At 34.7% G+C, this 19,791-nt stretch overlaps 1 protein-coding gene across 2 annotated transcripts in view; it reads left to right on the forward strand.

The window, feature by feature from the left end:
* The window catches only part of MDGA2 (MAM domain containing glycosylphosphatidylinositol anchor 2), an 829,607-nt gene that overhangs the window by 725,428 nt on the left and 84,388 nt on the right, over positions 1–19,791 (forward strand). The gene's annotated exons all lie outside the window — the stretch shown is intronic.

Below are 19,791 nucleotides of genomic sequence, written 5' to 3' on the forward strand. Positions count from 1 at the left end.
TTTTCCCATTTCAGACGCGCGGGGTGCCATGAGTGGAATTTGATCGCTCCAGGAAGGAATAAATCCTCTATGGGTCGCCCTGCAGAAGGAAAGGAAATAGCCCCATGTGTTAATTTGTTTCCAGTGTATGGTTTTACTTTGCAATCTTCAGGCCAACCTCATTGTTTCAATATCTTCACATACAATTAAAAATAGTTTTGATGAACAGAAAGAGAAATTATTGAATTCCAAATGCAGTATAATCCAGGAAAATGTATAAAGAAAATGATTTCATAAAAACAGACACTAGAAGAAACTTTGAAAGGCCATTACTTCACTAAAACATACCAGAAGTAAACCTTTTGAATTCTCTATAATCCAAAACCCTTCGAAGCTATACAGGAGAGCTTGACTATAGTATGTTCAAGGATACATATATTTTTATGCATATATTCATTATGCACAAAAGAGATTTTTGAAAACAGTTGTCTTTACTTCTGAGAACCAAATTAACTAAGAAAATTTTAAATTTTTATTGTTAAAACTATTTTACCACATTCAGGACGACTCTTTCACTCATCATAAATATTATATCATCATCCCAGAGTGGAGTTGATCTCATTACACAATACAATGTACAGAATTGAATAAAAGGCAATAGCAGCCCGCCCATCTCTATTTATTTTTGTCCCCAGAGAAGCTCAGAAGTTCAGACCTCTTTTCTCTATGAATATCCTGAGTAGGCAGAGTGTGGGGGAGTGTGGGGACGGGAAAGCGGGGTTTTGTTCACTGAGAAATGATAGGGGGGTTGAGAATATTTTCCTGAAAAGGAAAAAAGAAAGTAGGCAAAGGTGTTTTGGGAACAGTGACCAACCTAGCTGGTAGTGAACTATACGTGTTAGAAAATATTAACTATAATACTATAAAATACTATGTTTTTTATTTATTTTATGCACTAGTATTGTTATGATGAAGTTAAGCATATAGTTCCTTTGTGGTTTAAGTAAGCTTTGTGCACTATGGTAGAAACCCAAATACCATTTATCGTGTTTTCCTCTGGAAGAATTTTCACGAGTTTTTGTAAGTCTGTATACATAGTTGTAAGTTCTCAGACTTGTAAATCATTAAGAACTTGATCAGTGGAGACACCTGAGGACCTGGAGGGTGATATGTACTGGTCGAAAATATGAGTAACTGAGGTTCTAGAAGAAAAGAACAAGAATGGGATAAAAAAAAATTTCAAACATAGGGATCCAAGCATATTATGGTACACAGAGCAAGAAAAATAAAAAAAAATAAAGAAAAACCCTACACCTAGGCACACCATAATCCATTTGTAGAAAACGAAAATCAGAGAAAAATTTCAAAGCAACCAGAATCAAAATGATATTCTGATGATATCCATGATAGTTATCACATTTTAGCAACAATGTTGGCTAGAAGATAATGGAACCACATCTTTAAATCTTTAAAATCTTCAAAATACTGTCAGTTTATAATTTTATATCCAGTAAAATTATACATTAAAATAGGGTCAAATAATTATGTTTTTCTGAAAAATGAAAGAGAATTAGCAGTCAGCCAAAGTGCACAACAAAATATGCCAAAGGATACTCTTTACACTAAAGGGAGGCATTATCAGTGAAAACCAGGATTTATAAGCAAAAAGTATAGCCAAGACCTGGAAACAGCCTAAGTGCCCACCAGTAGATGAGTGGATAGAAAACCTGTGGCACATTTACACAGTGGAATACTACGCAGCAGTGAAAAATAAGGAAGTCTTACCCTTTGCCACAGCATGCATAGACTTGAAGACTATTATGCTGAGTGAAATAAGCCACTCAGTGAAAGACAAATATATGATCCCATTTAGATGTGGAATCAAATGGACAAAATAAACTAATGAGCAAAATAGAATTAGAGGTATAGAAACAAGGAACAGACCGGCAACCGTAACAGGGGAGGGCGAGGTGGGTACTGGTTGAAAGAAGGTGACAGGATTAGCCAAAACCAAGTATGCGTGCCCATGGACATGAACAACTATACCAGGATTGCCTGAGGGAGTGAGGGCAGTTGAGGGGGACAAAGGAGGAAAAATTGAGACAACTGTAATAGCATGAGCAATATGATTTTTTTTTAAATAAATACAGAATCTATTATTTTATGTTTTCTTATAGGAATTTATGGTTTCAGATCTTAAGCTCACATTTTTAATCCATTTGAGTTAAATTTTTGTGTATGGTGAAGGACAAAGGCCAAATTGTATTCTTCTGGAAGTGGATATCCAGTTTTCTCAAAACCATTTATTGAAGAGACTCCTCTTTTTCATTGTGTGTTCTTGGCACCCTTCCTGAAAGTCAGCTGACCCCGAAATAAACTTATGGTTTATTCTGGTGCTCTTGACACATACTCTCACATACACAGAAACACAAAGAAATTTTTGGAGGTAATGGGTATGTTTCTTATCTGGGGTGTGGAGATGGTAACATGCAGTATGCATATGTCCAAACTTACCAAATTGTCTATATTAATTATGTCCAGATTTTATATACTGATTATCTTAAATAAAGCCTGGGAAAAAATGAAATGAAGCTGCTAAGATCCAGTAAATATGTGGGTAAATATTTTTAAAAAACTATGTTTCTTTTTTTCTTGTAATTTCCCCAACAAACAGCCACACAAACAGTAGTCAGCAGTTACAGCTTGGGGACCCACCAACTGTTTGTAAATAAAGGTTAATTGGAACTTAGTCTTCCCAACTTATTTATGTGTTGTAAGGTGAGTACTTGTAGCAATAACTATATGGCTATAGTTATAATAACTATATAAACCTAAAATATTTACTAACAAGGCCTTCAAGGAAAAGTCAGCCAATCCCTGGTTTTTAGCAAAAATAATAACATTAAAAGTTAGGGCTTATAACATATTTAGAAATAGAATATCACAACGATAGCACAAATAATGGGACTACTTTGACCTATATTGTGGGAAGTGAGAAGTGAATTGAGACTTCAGAGAGTCAAGTGTGAAGTGAGATATGTTAAGTTAATACTGACTCTCAAATAGAATCAGTAAGTTGAAGTCACTCAGATTTAGCCCTGTAGAGACTTGTAAAAAGTTTCTTTTTAAAAGTGGTGCATGAAAAGAACTAAAATATATTTGAATTTACTTCAAAATATCACAGGAAAAGAGTAACAGATGAACAAAACAACAACAAGAACATTGGAAGGACAAAAAAATAAAGAGAAAAATGGTAAACTTTAACCCAATTACATAAATAGTTACTAGAATCTAAATGACCTTAACAGTCCAATTGGTTATCAGGAAAAAATAGGATTGCATTTATAAAAAGAATGGGCAAACTATCTACCAGATACTGCCGTCTACAAGAAACGCACTAAACGCAAAAACATACAGAGGACGAAAGGGAAGGGATGGAAGAACTTAAGGGCACACCAGCAACGAACGTACGAAAGCTGACCCGGCTAATTAATATCACACAAAATGCACTTCACGGAAAAATTGTAGGTGCTAAAAAGGGACATTTGATAATAATAAAGAGAAGTTTAGAGAAAAGACCTAACAGCTCTCTAAATATGTGCCTCTAATACTACAGCTTCCAAACTCATAAATAAAAAAGTGCAAGGAAAAATAGACTATTGCATAATTAGAGCTGAAGATTTTAACATCTACGAGTAATCAAGAAAATATGTACCCAGAAAATTACCAGTTTCAGAAGATCCGGAATATACTATCAAGCAAATTAAACTAATTGATATTTATAGATCCTTGCACTCAAAGTTGTAAACCATACTTGTATGTTATTTCACATGTACCTAGCTGCTCACCACGACAGATAATATGCTGATGAGGCAGCTTTCTTCTACGATTGGGAGCAAGACCAAAATACCCACGTTCACCAGTCACAAATACTGTTCTGCAGATTCATGTCACTGCAATGACACAAGAGAAGTAAATAAAATGCAGAAGAACAGAAAAGAAGGAGTAAAACTATTTCCATTCACAGATTATATAGTTGTTTTTGTAAATAATTCTAAAACTTTATAGGAAAATTGGTTTTAATTAATAAGATAATAGGAGCATGGGATAAAGAATCAGTATGTAAAATTCATCATATTTCTGTATAATAGCTACATAATTGAAATTAAAATGTAAAAAATATTTCCAGCCCTGGCTGGTATGGCTCACTGGATTGAGTGCTGGCCTGCAAACCAAAGGGCCAGAGGTTCGATTCCCAGTCAGAGCACATGCCTGGGATGCAGGCCAGGTCTCCAGTAGGGGACGCATGAGAGGCAACTGCATTGATGTTCCTCTTCCAGTCTGTCTCGCTCCCTTCCCCTCTCTCTAAAAATAAATAAGTATAATCTTTAAACATTTTTCTAATTATATCAAAATGTGAATAAATTTAATGAAGTATGCACAAGACATACACTGAAAAATATAAAGTTACTGAGAAAAATTAAGCAAGACCTAGATAATCAGAAAAATTACCTTGTTCATAAATTGGAAGCATGACTATTGTTTTGATGCTTGTTCTCTCCAAATTTGTGTATAAATTCAATGCAATATTAGGAAAGCTGCTGTCATAACTTTTTCAATTGAAAAACTTACTCTAGATATTGTTTGGAAAGTGAAGGTCCAATAATAGTTAAACATATGTTGGGGTGGAGAGGATTCATACTAATTGATTTCAAAATTATTGTAAAGCCACAATAATCAAGATAGTGTGTTTATTTTATAAAATTTTACTTTTACTTTTTATGCTGTTACAGTTCCCACTTTTTCTCCTTTTTCTCCTTTTTCCCATCTCCACTCAGTCCCATTCTCTTCCCTTCTGAAGCCAATCCCCATGTTGGTGTCTGTGTCCATGAGTTGTTCATAAATGTTCTTTGGTTAATCCCTTCACCACCTTTCCTTCTGTTTTTGTATAAACACTTGAATAAATGAGATGGGATAGAGAATACAGAGATTAACCTCCATGGTCACATATATGATACATATGTGGACAATTGAGTTCTTCAAAGTCACATAATCCATTGATAAAATGATAGCCTTCTGAATATATCATAATAGGCCAACTGGACATCCATATTTAAAAATATATAAGCTTAATACCTCATACTACCCACAAGATTAATTTAAAATTGATTGTAGATGTAAATATAAGGAGCTAAAACTATGCAATTCTAGAGAAAACATAGAAGAAAATCTATACAAATTTGGAATGTGCAAAGATTTCTTAGAATGTAAACAAAATAAAAGCACCACTCATTAAAAAGTAATATATGAGCATCATCCCAATTAGAGTCCTTTTGCTGTTTAAAAGACATCAGTAAGACAAGGAAAGCCACAGACTGGAAGAAAATGTTTGAAATACATGTTTGTGACAAAGGCTCATGTCCAGTCAAATAAATCATTCTTAAAACTCAATAATAAGGCAAATAATTTAATTTAAAAGTTGGCAAAGACTTGAATAGATGTTGTGCAAAAGAGAGTACAATGGATGAATAATTGCATAAAACTGGTGGCCACCATTAGTTACTGGAGAAATGAAATTAAACCCCAAAGACAACACACACGCACTTTATAATGGCTAAAGTTGAAAAATCTGACAATACTAAGTGTTGATAAGAAAATAAACTAACTGAGCTTCTGATCCAGTGATCCCACCACTGGGACTATATCCTAAAAACCCGGAATCACCAATTCAAAAGAACCTATGCACCTCAATGTTCATAGCAATGTTATTTATAATAGCCAAGTGCTGGAAACAGCCTAAGTGCCCACCAGTAAATGAGTGGATCAAAAAACTGTGGTACATTTACACAATGGGATACTACACAGTAGAAAGAAAGAAGGAAATCATACCATTCCTGACAGCACTCATGGAACTGGAGAGCATTGTGTTAAGAGAAATAAGCCAGATGGTGAAAGACAAATATCATATGATCTCACCTATAAGTGGAACCTAACCAATTCAAAATAGAATAGAGACTTGAAAATAAAGAACAAATAGACAGTGACCAGCCAGGAGGAGAGAGGGGGATAACTGTGGAAAGAAGATGAAGGGGCAAGCAAAGGAACACAAATAGAAGACTCATGGGCAGGGACAATGGAGTGGATTGACTGTGGGAGTGTGGGGGCAGGGCGGGGGTGAGCAATAGGGAAAAAAGTGGGACAACTGTAACTGAACAACAATAAATGAAAAAAAAACAATAATGAACATCTTCGGGTAAAAGCTTTAAAAATATTTATTTTATTCCAATAAATCATTTTCTAATGTATAATTTAAACAGAAAAAAAGAAAATAGAGTAACTAAAACTATCACAAACTGCTTTTGGAAATGCAAAATGGCATTGCTTTTTGGAAAATCGCCTGTTAGTCTCTCATAATCTTAGAGATGCACTTAGCAAGTGATCTGACTATTTCACTCCTAGGTGATTGCCCAACTGTAATGAAAGTGTATGTCTATTCACAAACTTATGCACAAACTTCAATAGCAGCTTTAATTGTAATAGCCTCTAACTGGAAACATCCCAAATATCCATTAACAGCCGAAAGGATACACAACATGTGATCTACTCATGAAAAGGAACTTCACTTAGTCATAACCGTGAGAAGAGCTACTGATAGCACACTCTTTTGTGAAAGGATGGTTTTCAAAAATATATGTTGAGTAATCAGAACCGGACATCAAAGATGTACAGGTTTTTATTACATTTCTATTGATTTCCTGAACAGGCAAAAGGCATATTTAGTAGTAGGAATTAGATTCTTATTTGGCTGGGCTTGTTGATTACAGAGGGGCTTTGTGCACTGATGGAAATCCCTTATTCATGGATTGGGGATGGGGATTACATAGTAACATATTTTTCTAACTCATCAAAATATGCTCTTAAAATGTATGGATTTTATTATATTTAAATTGTACCTCAGTGAAATACTACTGAATAAATGGATGATACTTGATAATTAAGGTGGGGTTGGGAATGGGAGGTATTTCATCATATAAATATCACAGTTTTATTTAATGCTATCATGTATACAGTTTTTCCAATCCATATTCTATTAATATATTCAAGGTAATTTTTCAAAATGAATTGTTCCTCAAGAATCCTTTGTTCCTTTTTTCTCCAACTTCTAAACTAGTCTGGTTTAAACAAAGACACTAAACTGGTTATCTTCACAGTATGTCCCCTCCCAGGATAACTATCATTGTTTCTCAATTATTCCCCTTACTTTAAGGGATAGTGGCGGTTACATTTAGAACGTAAAATGATCTAACATGTTGGTAACAAAGGTCATCAGAAAGATGGGAACCAGGTTTTGGAGGATTGATACTTTGTAAGCAAGACAGTCACTGCTGAGTAGAGTAAAGGAGAATAAAGGAGAATAAAGGGAAGACAGAAATATCAGCATAACAAGGTAGGTCACAGGATTCCAAAACTTTTCTCCCAGCTTTCTGATATGATTTGGGGCAGGAATTAGGTATTGTTTGTAGAGAATAAGAGGGTAACAGGCTGAAATCACACATGGTTTTTGATGAGAGAAAAAATTAAAACCTTCCTAATATGTACTAACACCACAGAAGAATAAAAAAAGAAACCCAAATTAAGAAATGAATACATATGTATGTGAATATTATATGTTTAGTATTTCTATTCTTTTTAAGGGTCTTTTTAGCACTTTTAGTACAGTTGGATTTTTTAGTAGGTATTGGGTGGTAAAAATAAGTGATCTGTGAAAGAATCAGGGACTTTTAATTCTGTGGAATCAAAGCCATCTCCCAAACCTCCAAGTGTCTAAGCACCTGGCCTCTGTCCACCATCCGGGAGGGATGGTCAGTGGACGCAAACGCTCTGAAACTTGATGCAGAGGCAAGCCAGGATCCACACTCGAGTCGGTAAGGAGAGAGATTCCACAGGTGATTGATTGCCCACAAGCTGATCCGCCCTCCTGTACTCAAGAGCTTTTGTGACAAAGCCGTAAGTTGAGAAAGTCAACAAAGGTTTTCTTTTTGTAAATTCTTTTCGGGTTTCAGGCCAGAAGATACAACCAAAGTCTTATAATGTCACGTTACTTAAGAAATCTCCTTTCATCATTCTAAGGAGCTTTGTCTATTTCTAGAGAACTCGTGACAGTTACGAGAAGCCTCAGGATGTAACTGCAAGCAGACACCTGTTTCACAGTCAGATCCGGGCCATATTGCTTCTTAGCGATATGATAAGAGCTGTTATTTATGCTCTCACTGTTTTTTCATAGCATGGGTCTCATTCATAGATCTTCTAGTTATTCTTAGAGAGTCACAGCAGCTCAGTTGCAATAACTAGTTTTCTTTATTCACATCTAAATCCACTTTATTAATTCCAGTTATATGTTTGGGTGAAAATAAATGTTCCTAGAAGATAAGCAGTATACCTTCTGGGCTCTTCTCCAACTCACTTGAACACCTCTCGCTCCCTGCCTAAATGATATTCAGCACATTCATAGTCAGCAACGGACCACCCGCATATGCAGCAACAGCACTTGCCAAAAAGTTAATGTGGCCTATAAGGACACCCTTGAGCATTCAGTTCCCCCAGCCTGAGAGCCACTGGCTCGTCCACCTGTTCCCTCGGTGCGCACTCCTCAACCCGTGCTCCTTTCCGTGAACACAGAGCTTTCAGATATTTTGTAACTGCTAAGTTTTTAGGAAATGTATAGCTTTAAGGAACACATTTATTTGCAGCTTATTATTTATTCATTATATCTGAGTTAAATCTTTAATAAAACACATGTAGTTCTCATTCTAGACATTTAGTTAATCCTTACTTTTATTAACTTCTGGATTGATGATGCTTTCTGGTAAATGATATAATAAGGCAATTCTGGTTGAGTCCCAGGGTTAAGTTATAATTTAGCTTTCAGTACTCACAATGGGCTGAGCAGGGATCTTTTTTGGATTAGTGAAAGCAGCATCTTAGGAAACCCCCCAAGCGTATGCAGTACTTGAGTGTGTACTAAGGGAAAACTGTCCATTTCTTGAAGCAGACATATCTCTGATGCCAGGGCACGCGTGGTTGCAAGGGAAATAGAGCCTGCACTCAGTCCCCCTCACCCCCTTGCCCAGGCACACTCTGTAGTGAGCACCCGCACCCAGGATGTTGGGTACTAGAATAAGAAGGGCTCTGAGAGTGTGGGTTCAGAATGTAGCTTCGTCGCTCACCAGTTGCTCACTACAAGGCAAATTGTTTAAGATCACTAATCTTCACTTTCATCTTTTGTAACAGGAAACTGAAAGAATATTCTTATCCTGAAGGGGTTGTGAATATTGTAAAACATAATGTATACAAGTTGATTAGCACAGGGCCTGACAAATAGTAAAAACAACAAAAGTGCCTTTTAAAAATTTTGTGTCTCTTTGGGAAATATTAGGCACCTATTCTTCCTTTAGCCTACAAAGAACTATTTTATCCCCTAGGTTCAGCTTTCTCCTAATGCTTCAGAAGCCACAATTAGGAAATTTTCTGTGACCAAGGAGAACCTGGGAAACAGGCTTACAAAGTCACGAATAGAAAGACATCGGTGAAAAGCATTTCATGAGAATTCATCCATCTACACAGACATATTTGTAGTATAAAAAGAGAAAAGAAAAATCCAGTAGCTGAAGGGTTTTACAAGACTGAGCAAAAATAAATTGAACCTCTGAAATTGAAATATTACATTGTCTGTGGGACTTTCCCTTGTTTTGATATACTGTGTTTGATATTTTGTACATTGGTATTTGGGGCACACACTTTTCTCAGTTACATAACTCAGATTCACAGAGAATTTCTCCACACTACACACAACCTCAGGGGAGCAAAGTGTGTTGGCCTGTTCCTTGACTGTCCTTTTGATAGAAGCTGGAATAAGAAAAGAAGGATAGATAGATGGGAAAGCTGAAGTGACCGGCATTTGGATTGCATGTGAGAAGTCTTTGTGCACTGCCAGAAAAAGCAAGGAAGGATTTTAGGGGTTTATAAAAATATAGGCCCTAGTAAATAAAAATACATTTTGGGTGTTCCATATATTGGTTCATACATACTCTTGTATACTGGACACTGGTATGTTGTAAGGGGATGCAGATGCTATTTCCGCTTCCTTTCTGTCCATGTAAGAATTAACAATTGAGTTTCTAAATTGCTAGATACTTCAGGGGTTTGATTCTCCAGCCGTATTTCTTAGGTATGGGCATAGAATGAGCCAGGAGAAATAGAACTGTTCAGAGAACAAGGGTGTATTCCCTGTTACTGCAAACCGGCAGACTTGTAAGGAGGCAGCCACTACACACAGGAGGCTTGTGCCTTTCCCAGGAATGGCATACCATGTATATAATCATTTTTTTAAAAATGTCTGGATTTGCTTCTGTCTCGTGAAATTTAATGACATCTAGGGAATTTCTTCTTCAAACCCAATTATGTCTCTGCTCCCCATGCTACCACGTGCATACATTTGCAGGAATTGGCTCATTAACACACATGGCTGTGATATATTGCAGAAGTGGTGTAGTTCTTGAAGGGATAGCTTATAAATCTTTACATACAAGCAAAGAGAATCACGGAGTCAGCCCAGAACCATCACTGTGATGGAGGCAAACGGAGCCCTCCAGACGGTCTCCCTCACCCACTGACACTTGACATGTACTCTTATTGATTAAATGTATTTTTAAATATAAATTGAAGGAAATAGTTTTGTATTCTCTCTGACTTGGAGATATTTGCTGCAGTATTTTTGAAAAGGGGTATTTCTAATAATTTTATTTTATCTTGACATTCCCGAAATAATACACAGTGAAGAAGACAGGGATCAAACCCTCACGGGTTGAAAGCCAGCTTTATTTGTATGTTTAGGTGGAGTGGTGTAACCTCTTTTCTTTCTCACAAACTATTCGTTTGGATCTTTCTGACGAGCAATCTGCAGGCCAGACAAGGATAGTTGTCTATGTTGGCACAGTAATTATGATGTCATTAACCTTCAAGATTTGCAGTGTAAGCCAAGTATTATCCTTTTGCATATTTGCACTTCCAACCTGTGTGAAGACTAAAGTAAGTTAATATTTTTGAAAGTACTTTGTAAACTGTAAATTCTTATATAAATTTGAAATACAATTTTCATCCCTAAAGATTTTTCTTGCTCCCTAAGTTTGGGGTTGCAGTGCTAAATTATATAGAACTTTTAAACAGCAAACTCAGAGAAAAAATTCTGGTGTGTGTACCAAGTTCAGGATAGGGCATTGACAAGCGAAGGCCCTTGGGCAAGAGCTGTAAATATAAAGGGATAGTTGAAGTCCTGCCTTTTCTTCTTTCTCTTCTTACAAGTCGCTCCTTCACCAATAGTCAGCCATCTCTCTCCCACAGGAGCTCTGCACATTGTTTTTCTTTAGAGCATGTGGCTTTTCTACACTTAAGACTTATTTAGATATGTGTAAGTAAAATATCAGTGAATTTATAATTTTTATTTCTAAGCTTCCTCTAAACCCTTACCAATTTTCCATTTGCATGCCAAGTATGAAAGCTAATCATTTCATCAAGTCTAAACCATCTTTTAAAATTTTGGATCTGATTCTAATCTAATCTTAGTTTGAAAAAATAAATTCATATTTTGCACCACTTTTGGCTAAAGGAGATTCAAGGTTTGGGGTAAAAGGACTATTTATCTAAGTGGTAATGTTATCAGGTAAATGCATCTGTTTATTTGATATTACCCAAGACAATTATAGGTATTTGGTGTGTAAACCAACACTGTGTAAATATTTTGTTTTCCAAGCTGATGTCTAAAAGGGGTCAGAGGTGACTCAATTGTGTTCAAATACAAATTGTTTCCAAAAAGTCATTTTGGGGAATGAGAAAAACTATTTCTTTAGTAGTTTTAATTTGAAAAAAGGCATAACCTACAAAGGAAATCATAATGTGACCAAAGAAACTATACCTTATGCTTGGGCAAATTTGAAAGCTTTCAATAGAGATCCCAGTGATTTGTAAAAACTGACACTATTGTCAATAATTTTATTATTTAGCCAGTCGATAAACTTGATGTCCAGGGCTGAGAATCAAGGTCTTGAGCACTAAGGTGTGGTCTTCACAGCCCTGACTCCGGCAGCAGGAAATCGATCCACATAAAGGATGAATGAACCAGTAATGCTGCCATGTTTTAAAAATGTCATAACAATGACTGGTCATTTAAAAACACATCTAAGTAGGAAAAGAAAATATAGATAAACACATTTCCATCTCAAGTACAAAGGTATTTAACCTAACGATTTAGGAAGGTTATAAATTATTACTAGTTTTGGATTTTTTACGAAGTCCACGCAATCATTAACAAAGAGATGCTGTTATTGACTTCACAGCTGTGTGATTCAGGTGTTTTTTTTTTTTGTTTCCTGCACGATCTTGACGAGTATTCCTGTTGAACAAATTCTCGATGCCAGTCAGTTGTGTATTGCTGCTCTGACATGCCCCTTAATTCTAGAATGAAGCGTTCTTTATTACATACAATGGTTGCTTTTGTTAAGTATCACTTACATGTTTTCCATTTTTTCATTTCTTTCTCATATTCATTTACCATCTTTCTAGTCAAATGAGAATAGACATCATCTGTCAATTTAGTAATAACTCCTTTACTAACTTTCAATGAGATGAAGACTAATATTAAATATCACATGGCTGAATATCAAATATAGGTAATACAGATGAGCACGTTGATTCTTTTAAAACAATTTCCTTTGACTTCACAAGAGTAGACCTTTTTTTTTTTTTCTCCAACTAGTCTTTATGCCTTACTTTCACAACACTTTTGTATGGCTTTAAATAAAAACAAGAAGCGTCCAGAAAAATAGGACGCCATGAGGTGACAGAGGTTTTCAGCCCTTTTCCAGGGTGAGGTGCATGAAGTTCTTTTCCATGCCATGCGGAAACTCTAGTGCCCCTTCTGTCTCTGATGGTTTAAAATTTAAGCGTCTGCCCGCAGCATCCGCTCAGAGGGCCAAGGATGGCTACTTGCTTTTATGCAATAACTTATGAATTTATCAATCTTTATTTCCCGAATCGTGTATTTTTTGTTGTTGTTCAATTATAGTTGTCCCCATTTCCCCCCCTTTACTCTCTCCCCTGCCCTACTCACCCCGCACCTCCCACATTCAATCCCCCCTTGTCTTTGTCTATGGTCTTTTGTTGTAAAGACATATCATCTTACTGGTTTCCTGCCAAGTTTTTCGCTTATCTGATCTATTTTCTTCTCACCCACCATTATATTTATAAAATATAAAGTGGATTTACATCATATTTCTGATTGAAAACTTAGAAAAATATCAATTTCTGTAGAAGCATTTCTTTTCTTTTTTAGTATGACTCAAGATTCATTAATTTCAAGGAAAAAAAGTAATTGAGTCCAACAATATTAAGTTCTTCCTTCTGCCTTATGAAGGAATGTGAGATCTATGTAGCTTTTTATGTATTGTATGTCTAAAAAATTATAATGAGTGACTTACAGCCTTAGTCCATGCGGCTAAACAACACGACTCTAACTCCAAAGCACTCGACTGTGTTGTGTGGCTTCTACTAAAAATCCATGCAGGCAAAGAGCTGTGATTCCAATGATTTTTAGAAGTTTTTTTTTTTTCATTAGCACATCATCAGTGTTTCATTTTGCCATGGATTTCTGTAGCTACTTTTCTTGTACCAATAAATACAGTTTTGAAAAGTTTTAAATTGTTATCGATATATTATGTTTGATACTTTGCAAGTGTGTTTTTGTTAAATTCCTTCATTATTACCATTTTTGAATATTGATTTAACGCTCATTAATTATTTCATATCACTGAGTTCTTTAACACTGGGAAATAAAAATCAGATTCACTATAACATTTTTTTCTCCCACTGAAGTGAGTACTGGTTAAAATAATTTGAGAACAATTGAACTATAAGGCAAATATAAAACATCATATCAAACAAGACACTTCATAAATTATCAATGACCTGAATTCTTATCTTACTTAAGTACACGCATTTGTATCAGCCATTGTGATAAGAATAGATGGTAATATTTCTGTTCTTCGAAGGCGCATATTTCGGTAGGAAAGATGGGCACGACATGCTACAGACATACCAGATCTTGTGAGAGTTCTAAAACATTGCCTATTGTGTTGTCTAGTCATTTTTCTCCTCTTAAAGTCATACCTTACTTTTCCTCTTTTCTATCTCTCCATGAACCAACCTTACCAGTCTGAGGATTTTCTCCTTTCAGATCAATAAAGATATTGGGTATGTCTCTCAGAAAGCCTACCTTTGGCCCCAATAGACAGTATTAATTATTCTTTTATAGAAGGTCCCATAGTGTTTTCTTACTGTTTTCTATTGCATGTTTTAATTGTTTCATTCATACGTATTTATAAATTCCATTTTCATTATCTGTAGTTGTCTATTATCTGTAGTCTAATTTTACTGTTTATTGTCATTCTTAATCACTCACAGAGGAACATTAATGTTTTATTAATGTTTTATTTTTAATTCATAATTATTGAGGTTCACTTGGGAGAAATCTCTGCAGCCTAAGCGAAAGCATGTCCTTTAAGAACGACTTTATATTGGATCTACTCTAGTGCTCCAGGTGGTCTCACTAGCCAAGGATGATTTTTTTGGTTAATGTGGTGTTTTTGTCATCTTCTTACTACGCGGATGAGGGGCAGCTTTTTCTAGGATACACTGTGTCTGTGATTGATGTTTTTACTAATCTTGATCAAAGGTACTGGCCTCATTTCCAGCTTCTCATCTTGGACTGGCTTATTAACCTCATCTCTCATGGGCCTAAAATCCAGCTCCCAAGGGTACATAGCAACAACACTTCTTTTCTCTCTAAGTGCTTACTCATTGTTTGGTTTTCAGTTCGTCATTTTTGACCCCTGAGAAATAATTCTCTTTCTTGCTTGCAAGCCTAAATACATAAAAAAGATTTTTGTGAAATTTGAAGCTAGCGTTTTTCAGGCCAGGAGAGTAATGTCATTGCTTCTTATTTTTTTACTTTCAACTTTACACATAATATCCTATTTTGCAACCTCAACTTAATCATTTTTAAAAGCTATATGCAAAATAGAATGAATGTACTTTTACATAAATTCTATTTAAAACTTCGAATGACAAAAATTTTTCCCTATGTATAATTTAAGAAAATTTTTTTAATTTAAGATCTTTATATAATCATACATAATGTATCTAAAAATTATCTGCTAGTTTAGATAATGAATGTAGTTCTAGGTCAGCTAGTATATTTAAACTGGAACAGTGTTGCATAAGAATAAAACTAGAATATAAAAGAAAAATAATATTTTTTGGCATTCTTGTAAAAGGACAAACAAAAAGACCTGGAGGATAAAAAAGAAAATAATTTTATGATATTTTTTTCCTGTTCAACCAGCAGGCATCATGTTCGGTTGTAAGACCTAGGATTATTGTAAGGATATATGTCCTTCGTACTACTGTGAGCTTCTTACCAACTGAGCATAAAAACATTAAGTATGATTTTCTTTGAAATCAGAGAAGTTTGTATGTTTTTCAAACTTTAAGATGAATTTCTCAAACACAATCAGAAACTTTTTTTTCTTTGTGAAGTTTATCCAAAAGAGATTTAGTACAAATTATGCTCAGAGATATAAGCTGACATATGTATATGTAACTACCACTACTCAAAAATTTTTATCAGCAATTTTTTTTGCTAATCAATATTATTTATGCATGATCTGAAACCATTTCTTCACCTTTAATGCTAAATTGGCACAATTATTCAACTAAAATAAATATTTATTTTAATTTCATTAATCAAAGTCAAAATTTTAAGTGGGTCCTGTTGTAATTGATTATTTATTTATATCAATTTCTGTACATCAAGATCATTTCTATACTATTTATAATTTTTTGTTGTAAGAGACATTGAAATATATCACCTCTACATTATTTTCTAATATAATGTTATTTTAAAAGTCATTACATATGAGATCAATCATATGTAATGATGTTATGTCAATGCAGACAAAATTAAGTATTTTTTAAAAATACATTGGAAAGCCTTTGTAATAGGCTGCAATTAAATACAAAAATGGTGATGGAATTTCATACTATAACCTGATCTATTTGGATTATTTAAATAAGAGATCATAGTTTAATTTTCTTTAATTTGTATTGAATTTATTGGAGTGACGTTGGTATAATACATCAACTGTATGTTGTGTTGTGCGTTCATCCTAAGTCAAGTCTCCTTCCAATACCATTTATCCCCCCTATGCCATCTTCTACTTCCCTCTACCCTCTTTCTCTCTGGTAATCACCGTACTGTTTCCTGTGTGTATGAGATTGTCTTGTTTGTTTTTGTTCTTCTGCTTAATCCCTTCAGCTTGTTTATCCAGCCCCACACCCCCTCTCCTCTGCCAGCTGTCAATGTGTTCTCTGTCTATGAATCTGTTTCTACTTTGTTTATTTTGTCATTTGGATTCCAGAGATAAGTGAAGTCATATAGTACTTGTCTCTCTCTCACTGCCTTATTTCATTTAGCATAATCCATGCTGTCGCAAAAGCTAAAGTTTCTTCTGTTTTACAGCAGTGTAGTATTCCAGCTTTTCACCCACTCATCTGTGGATGGACTCTTGGGCTGCTGCCCAATCTTGGCTATTGTAAATAGTGCTTTAATAAACATAGGGGTGCATATATTCTTTTGAATTAGTGTTTTGGGGTTTTTTCAGGTATATTCTTAGAAGCAGAATCAATGATCATGAGGCAGTTCCATTCTTCATTTTTGGGGTAAACTCGATACTGTTTTCCACAATGGCTGCACTAATCGACATTCCCACCAGCAGTCCACTAGTGTTCCCGTTTTCCACACCCTTGCCAGCATGGCTATCATCAATCCATCAATGATGGATTGATGATAGCCATTCTGGCAGGTGTGAGAGGTGATATCTCATTATAGTTTTAATTTGCATTTCTCTGATGATTAGTGGCATTAAGAATCTTCTCATATGCCTATTGGCCCTCTGTATGTCCTCTTTGAAGAAGGGTCCATTCAGGGCTTTTGTCCATTTTTTAATTGGATTATTTTTCTTTCTTTGGTGTGGAGTCTTACAAATTCTTTACAAATTTTGGATATTAACCTCTTACCAGATGTATCATTGGCGAATCTGTTCCCACATTCAGTGGGTTTTTTTCACTTTGTCGATGGTTTTCTTTGCTGTGCAAGAACTTTTTAGTTTGATTTATCTCATTTGTTTATTTTCCTTTTGTTTCCTCTGCCTGAGGAGATATATCAAAAAATCTATTGCTCCAAGAAATATCTGAGATTTTACTGCCTAAATTTTCTGTAGAATTTTTTTAATGGTTTCAAGTCTAACATTTAAGTCTTTTACTACCTTGATAAACAAATTCATATTATTAACAGGGTCATAAAGATTTTTTTTAATGTCAGGATCAAGCTGCTTAAATAACCTTGAAATATTTAGAAAAACAATTAGTACTAGAAGTATCACAATTTTCATTTATTATGACATTCAGCCAATTACACTCCTGGCAGGCAACAAACAGTAAGATTAGACTGAAAATAATAGAAACATGAAGTGGAATTTATAAATAAGCATGCTCAAAACAATGGAAATAATACAGTTAGGGCAAATATTCCATAGTGCCCTGTAGATATGAGACAGAGATAACTTAATGGCTGCCCTATGAACAGTCGTTCATTTCAGCCCCGCTGGATGGCTATTGCGTATTGACTAAGTGCCTGCAAGCAGAGGGAAATCATAATCCACTGAGGTAAATCAACCCATATTCAGAGAGGATTAGCAGAACATTCCTAAATCTAAATATGTATTCTTTTAAAAGTCACTCACTGGTCTTCGTCTTCTTCCACAAATCTGATGAATATTTAGTCTGATTTTCTTTCTCTTTGATAGTTTCAACTCCTAGAAAACTTCATTTGCCCATTTTTAGAAGGTCTGTTTTCTTTTCCATGCTAAATAGCCTCTAGTTGTGACTCTATACTCTCTTTGTTTCTATGTAAATGCAACATTCATTTACTTTTAAAAAATGTTGCTTAGAACTAAATCTAATACCCCTGTGTTTTCTCCTTGATTAAAAAACAAAAGCAGCTGCTCTTTCCCTTGCAAATACATAAAGAGAAAAACCATTGAGATTCTTACCTCGATTCAATCTAGATACCACCGTCTAATGAAAACACTGTGGGTTTTTTTAGATTACTCACTTAAGCAGCTCATTACTTCATGTATGAATTTTGGAAGCATATTTTTAATCAAAATCCCTAGCTCTTTATTTAAGCTACTACTAAATGCACCTCCTTAAAAAAGGAAGCATAATTGGTAGGCATAAAATAGACAGGGGAAAGTTAAGAATAGTATAGGAAATAGAGAAGCCAAAGAACTTATATGTATGATCCATGGACATGAACTAAGGGGGATGGGGGATGCTGGAGGGAGGGAGGGTGCAGAGTAGAGGGGGATAAAGGGGAGAAAAAAATTGGGACAACTGTAATAGCATAATCAATAAAATGTACTTAAAATATCATTTTGGGAAATCTCATCTTAAATGCAAGGTGTCAATGGTGTTTTGGATATCAATTTCTTCATTCAATATATTGTTTTTCTTTCATCTAGATTTTGCTCTTATTTTTATGAACACAAACTGGTGCCATCATTTATTAAGTGACAGTACATACAACATAAAGAAGTGATGAAATGAATGTGATGGTTCTTTTCTAGCGACCTTCTTCTATGCAAGATCCTTTGTATAGAGTCGTGTAACTCAACTGAATGGATATTGATGGAACATTTTTTAATGCACACAATGTTGATGAAGGAGGCTTTTACAATTGCTACTAAAATTCAGATATTTAACTCAATGTGTTTAATTTTGCTACTAAACATGTTAAAAATTAAATTTATTTTATTTCACATTATTTTTTTCCTTGTGATTCTCTCCAGGAAAATAAAAGCCTTCATTTCCATTCTTAGTGTTGAAAATCCGTTCTTTGCCAATGATAAATTTTTATGAATCAACTAGTGTGCATCCCCTAGATGACAGGTGACTCATAATGAAGAAATATCAACAACCAGATAAGAGGCATTTCTGCATACAAACCACAGAAGAAAAATCCAGGAGAGCATTTAACATTTAATATAATAAAAAAAAAGAAAGGTTGTTGAATTAGGGATGATAAATGTACAAGTTATCATCCAGTACGAATTACAAAGCTATTTGAAAAGTCTGAGAAATGTACACAATTTCTATGAGGATAGAGGCCATAACTCCTCATTCATTTTTATACTCAATGCCTAGTACACTACTTGGTATTTAATAGGCTCTCACTAAATATTGTTGATTCAATAACTAAAAGTAGTATTGCTAAAAAAAATGGGATGTGCGAAAAATCTACATTTCAGAATATCAGGAAATTTGACCTATAATTTCAAATGGTCTGTGTGCTATTCCATTTGACAAATTAAAAAAAGAAACATGTTTTTATATGTTATATATGTTATATGCACTTCAAATATTCTTAGAATAAAAACTTTATTATTGACCAAAGCTCTTGTGTTATTGTTAAGTTTTGTTTGGGTAACTTCAAGTTTATTAACTAAAAACATGAGTAATACAAACAACATTTTTTATTTTCATTAATGTTTTGACAGCCTGGACCACTCAGTTGCTGACATATTTCTCTTGTCTTCTTGGATGCCACATTTTTTTTTTTCTCCTATTCACTGGTTGGTTGGT

The sequence above is a fragment of the Desmodus rotundus genome, chromosome 7 (assembly GCF_022682495.2).
Source record: "Desmodus rotundus isolate HL8 chromosome 7, HLdesRot8A.1, whole genome shotgun sequence".
NCBI lineage: Eukaryota > Metazoa > Chordata > Mammalia > Chiroptera > Phyllostomidae > Desmodus > Desmodus rotundus.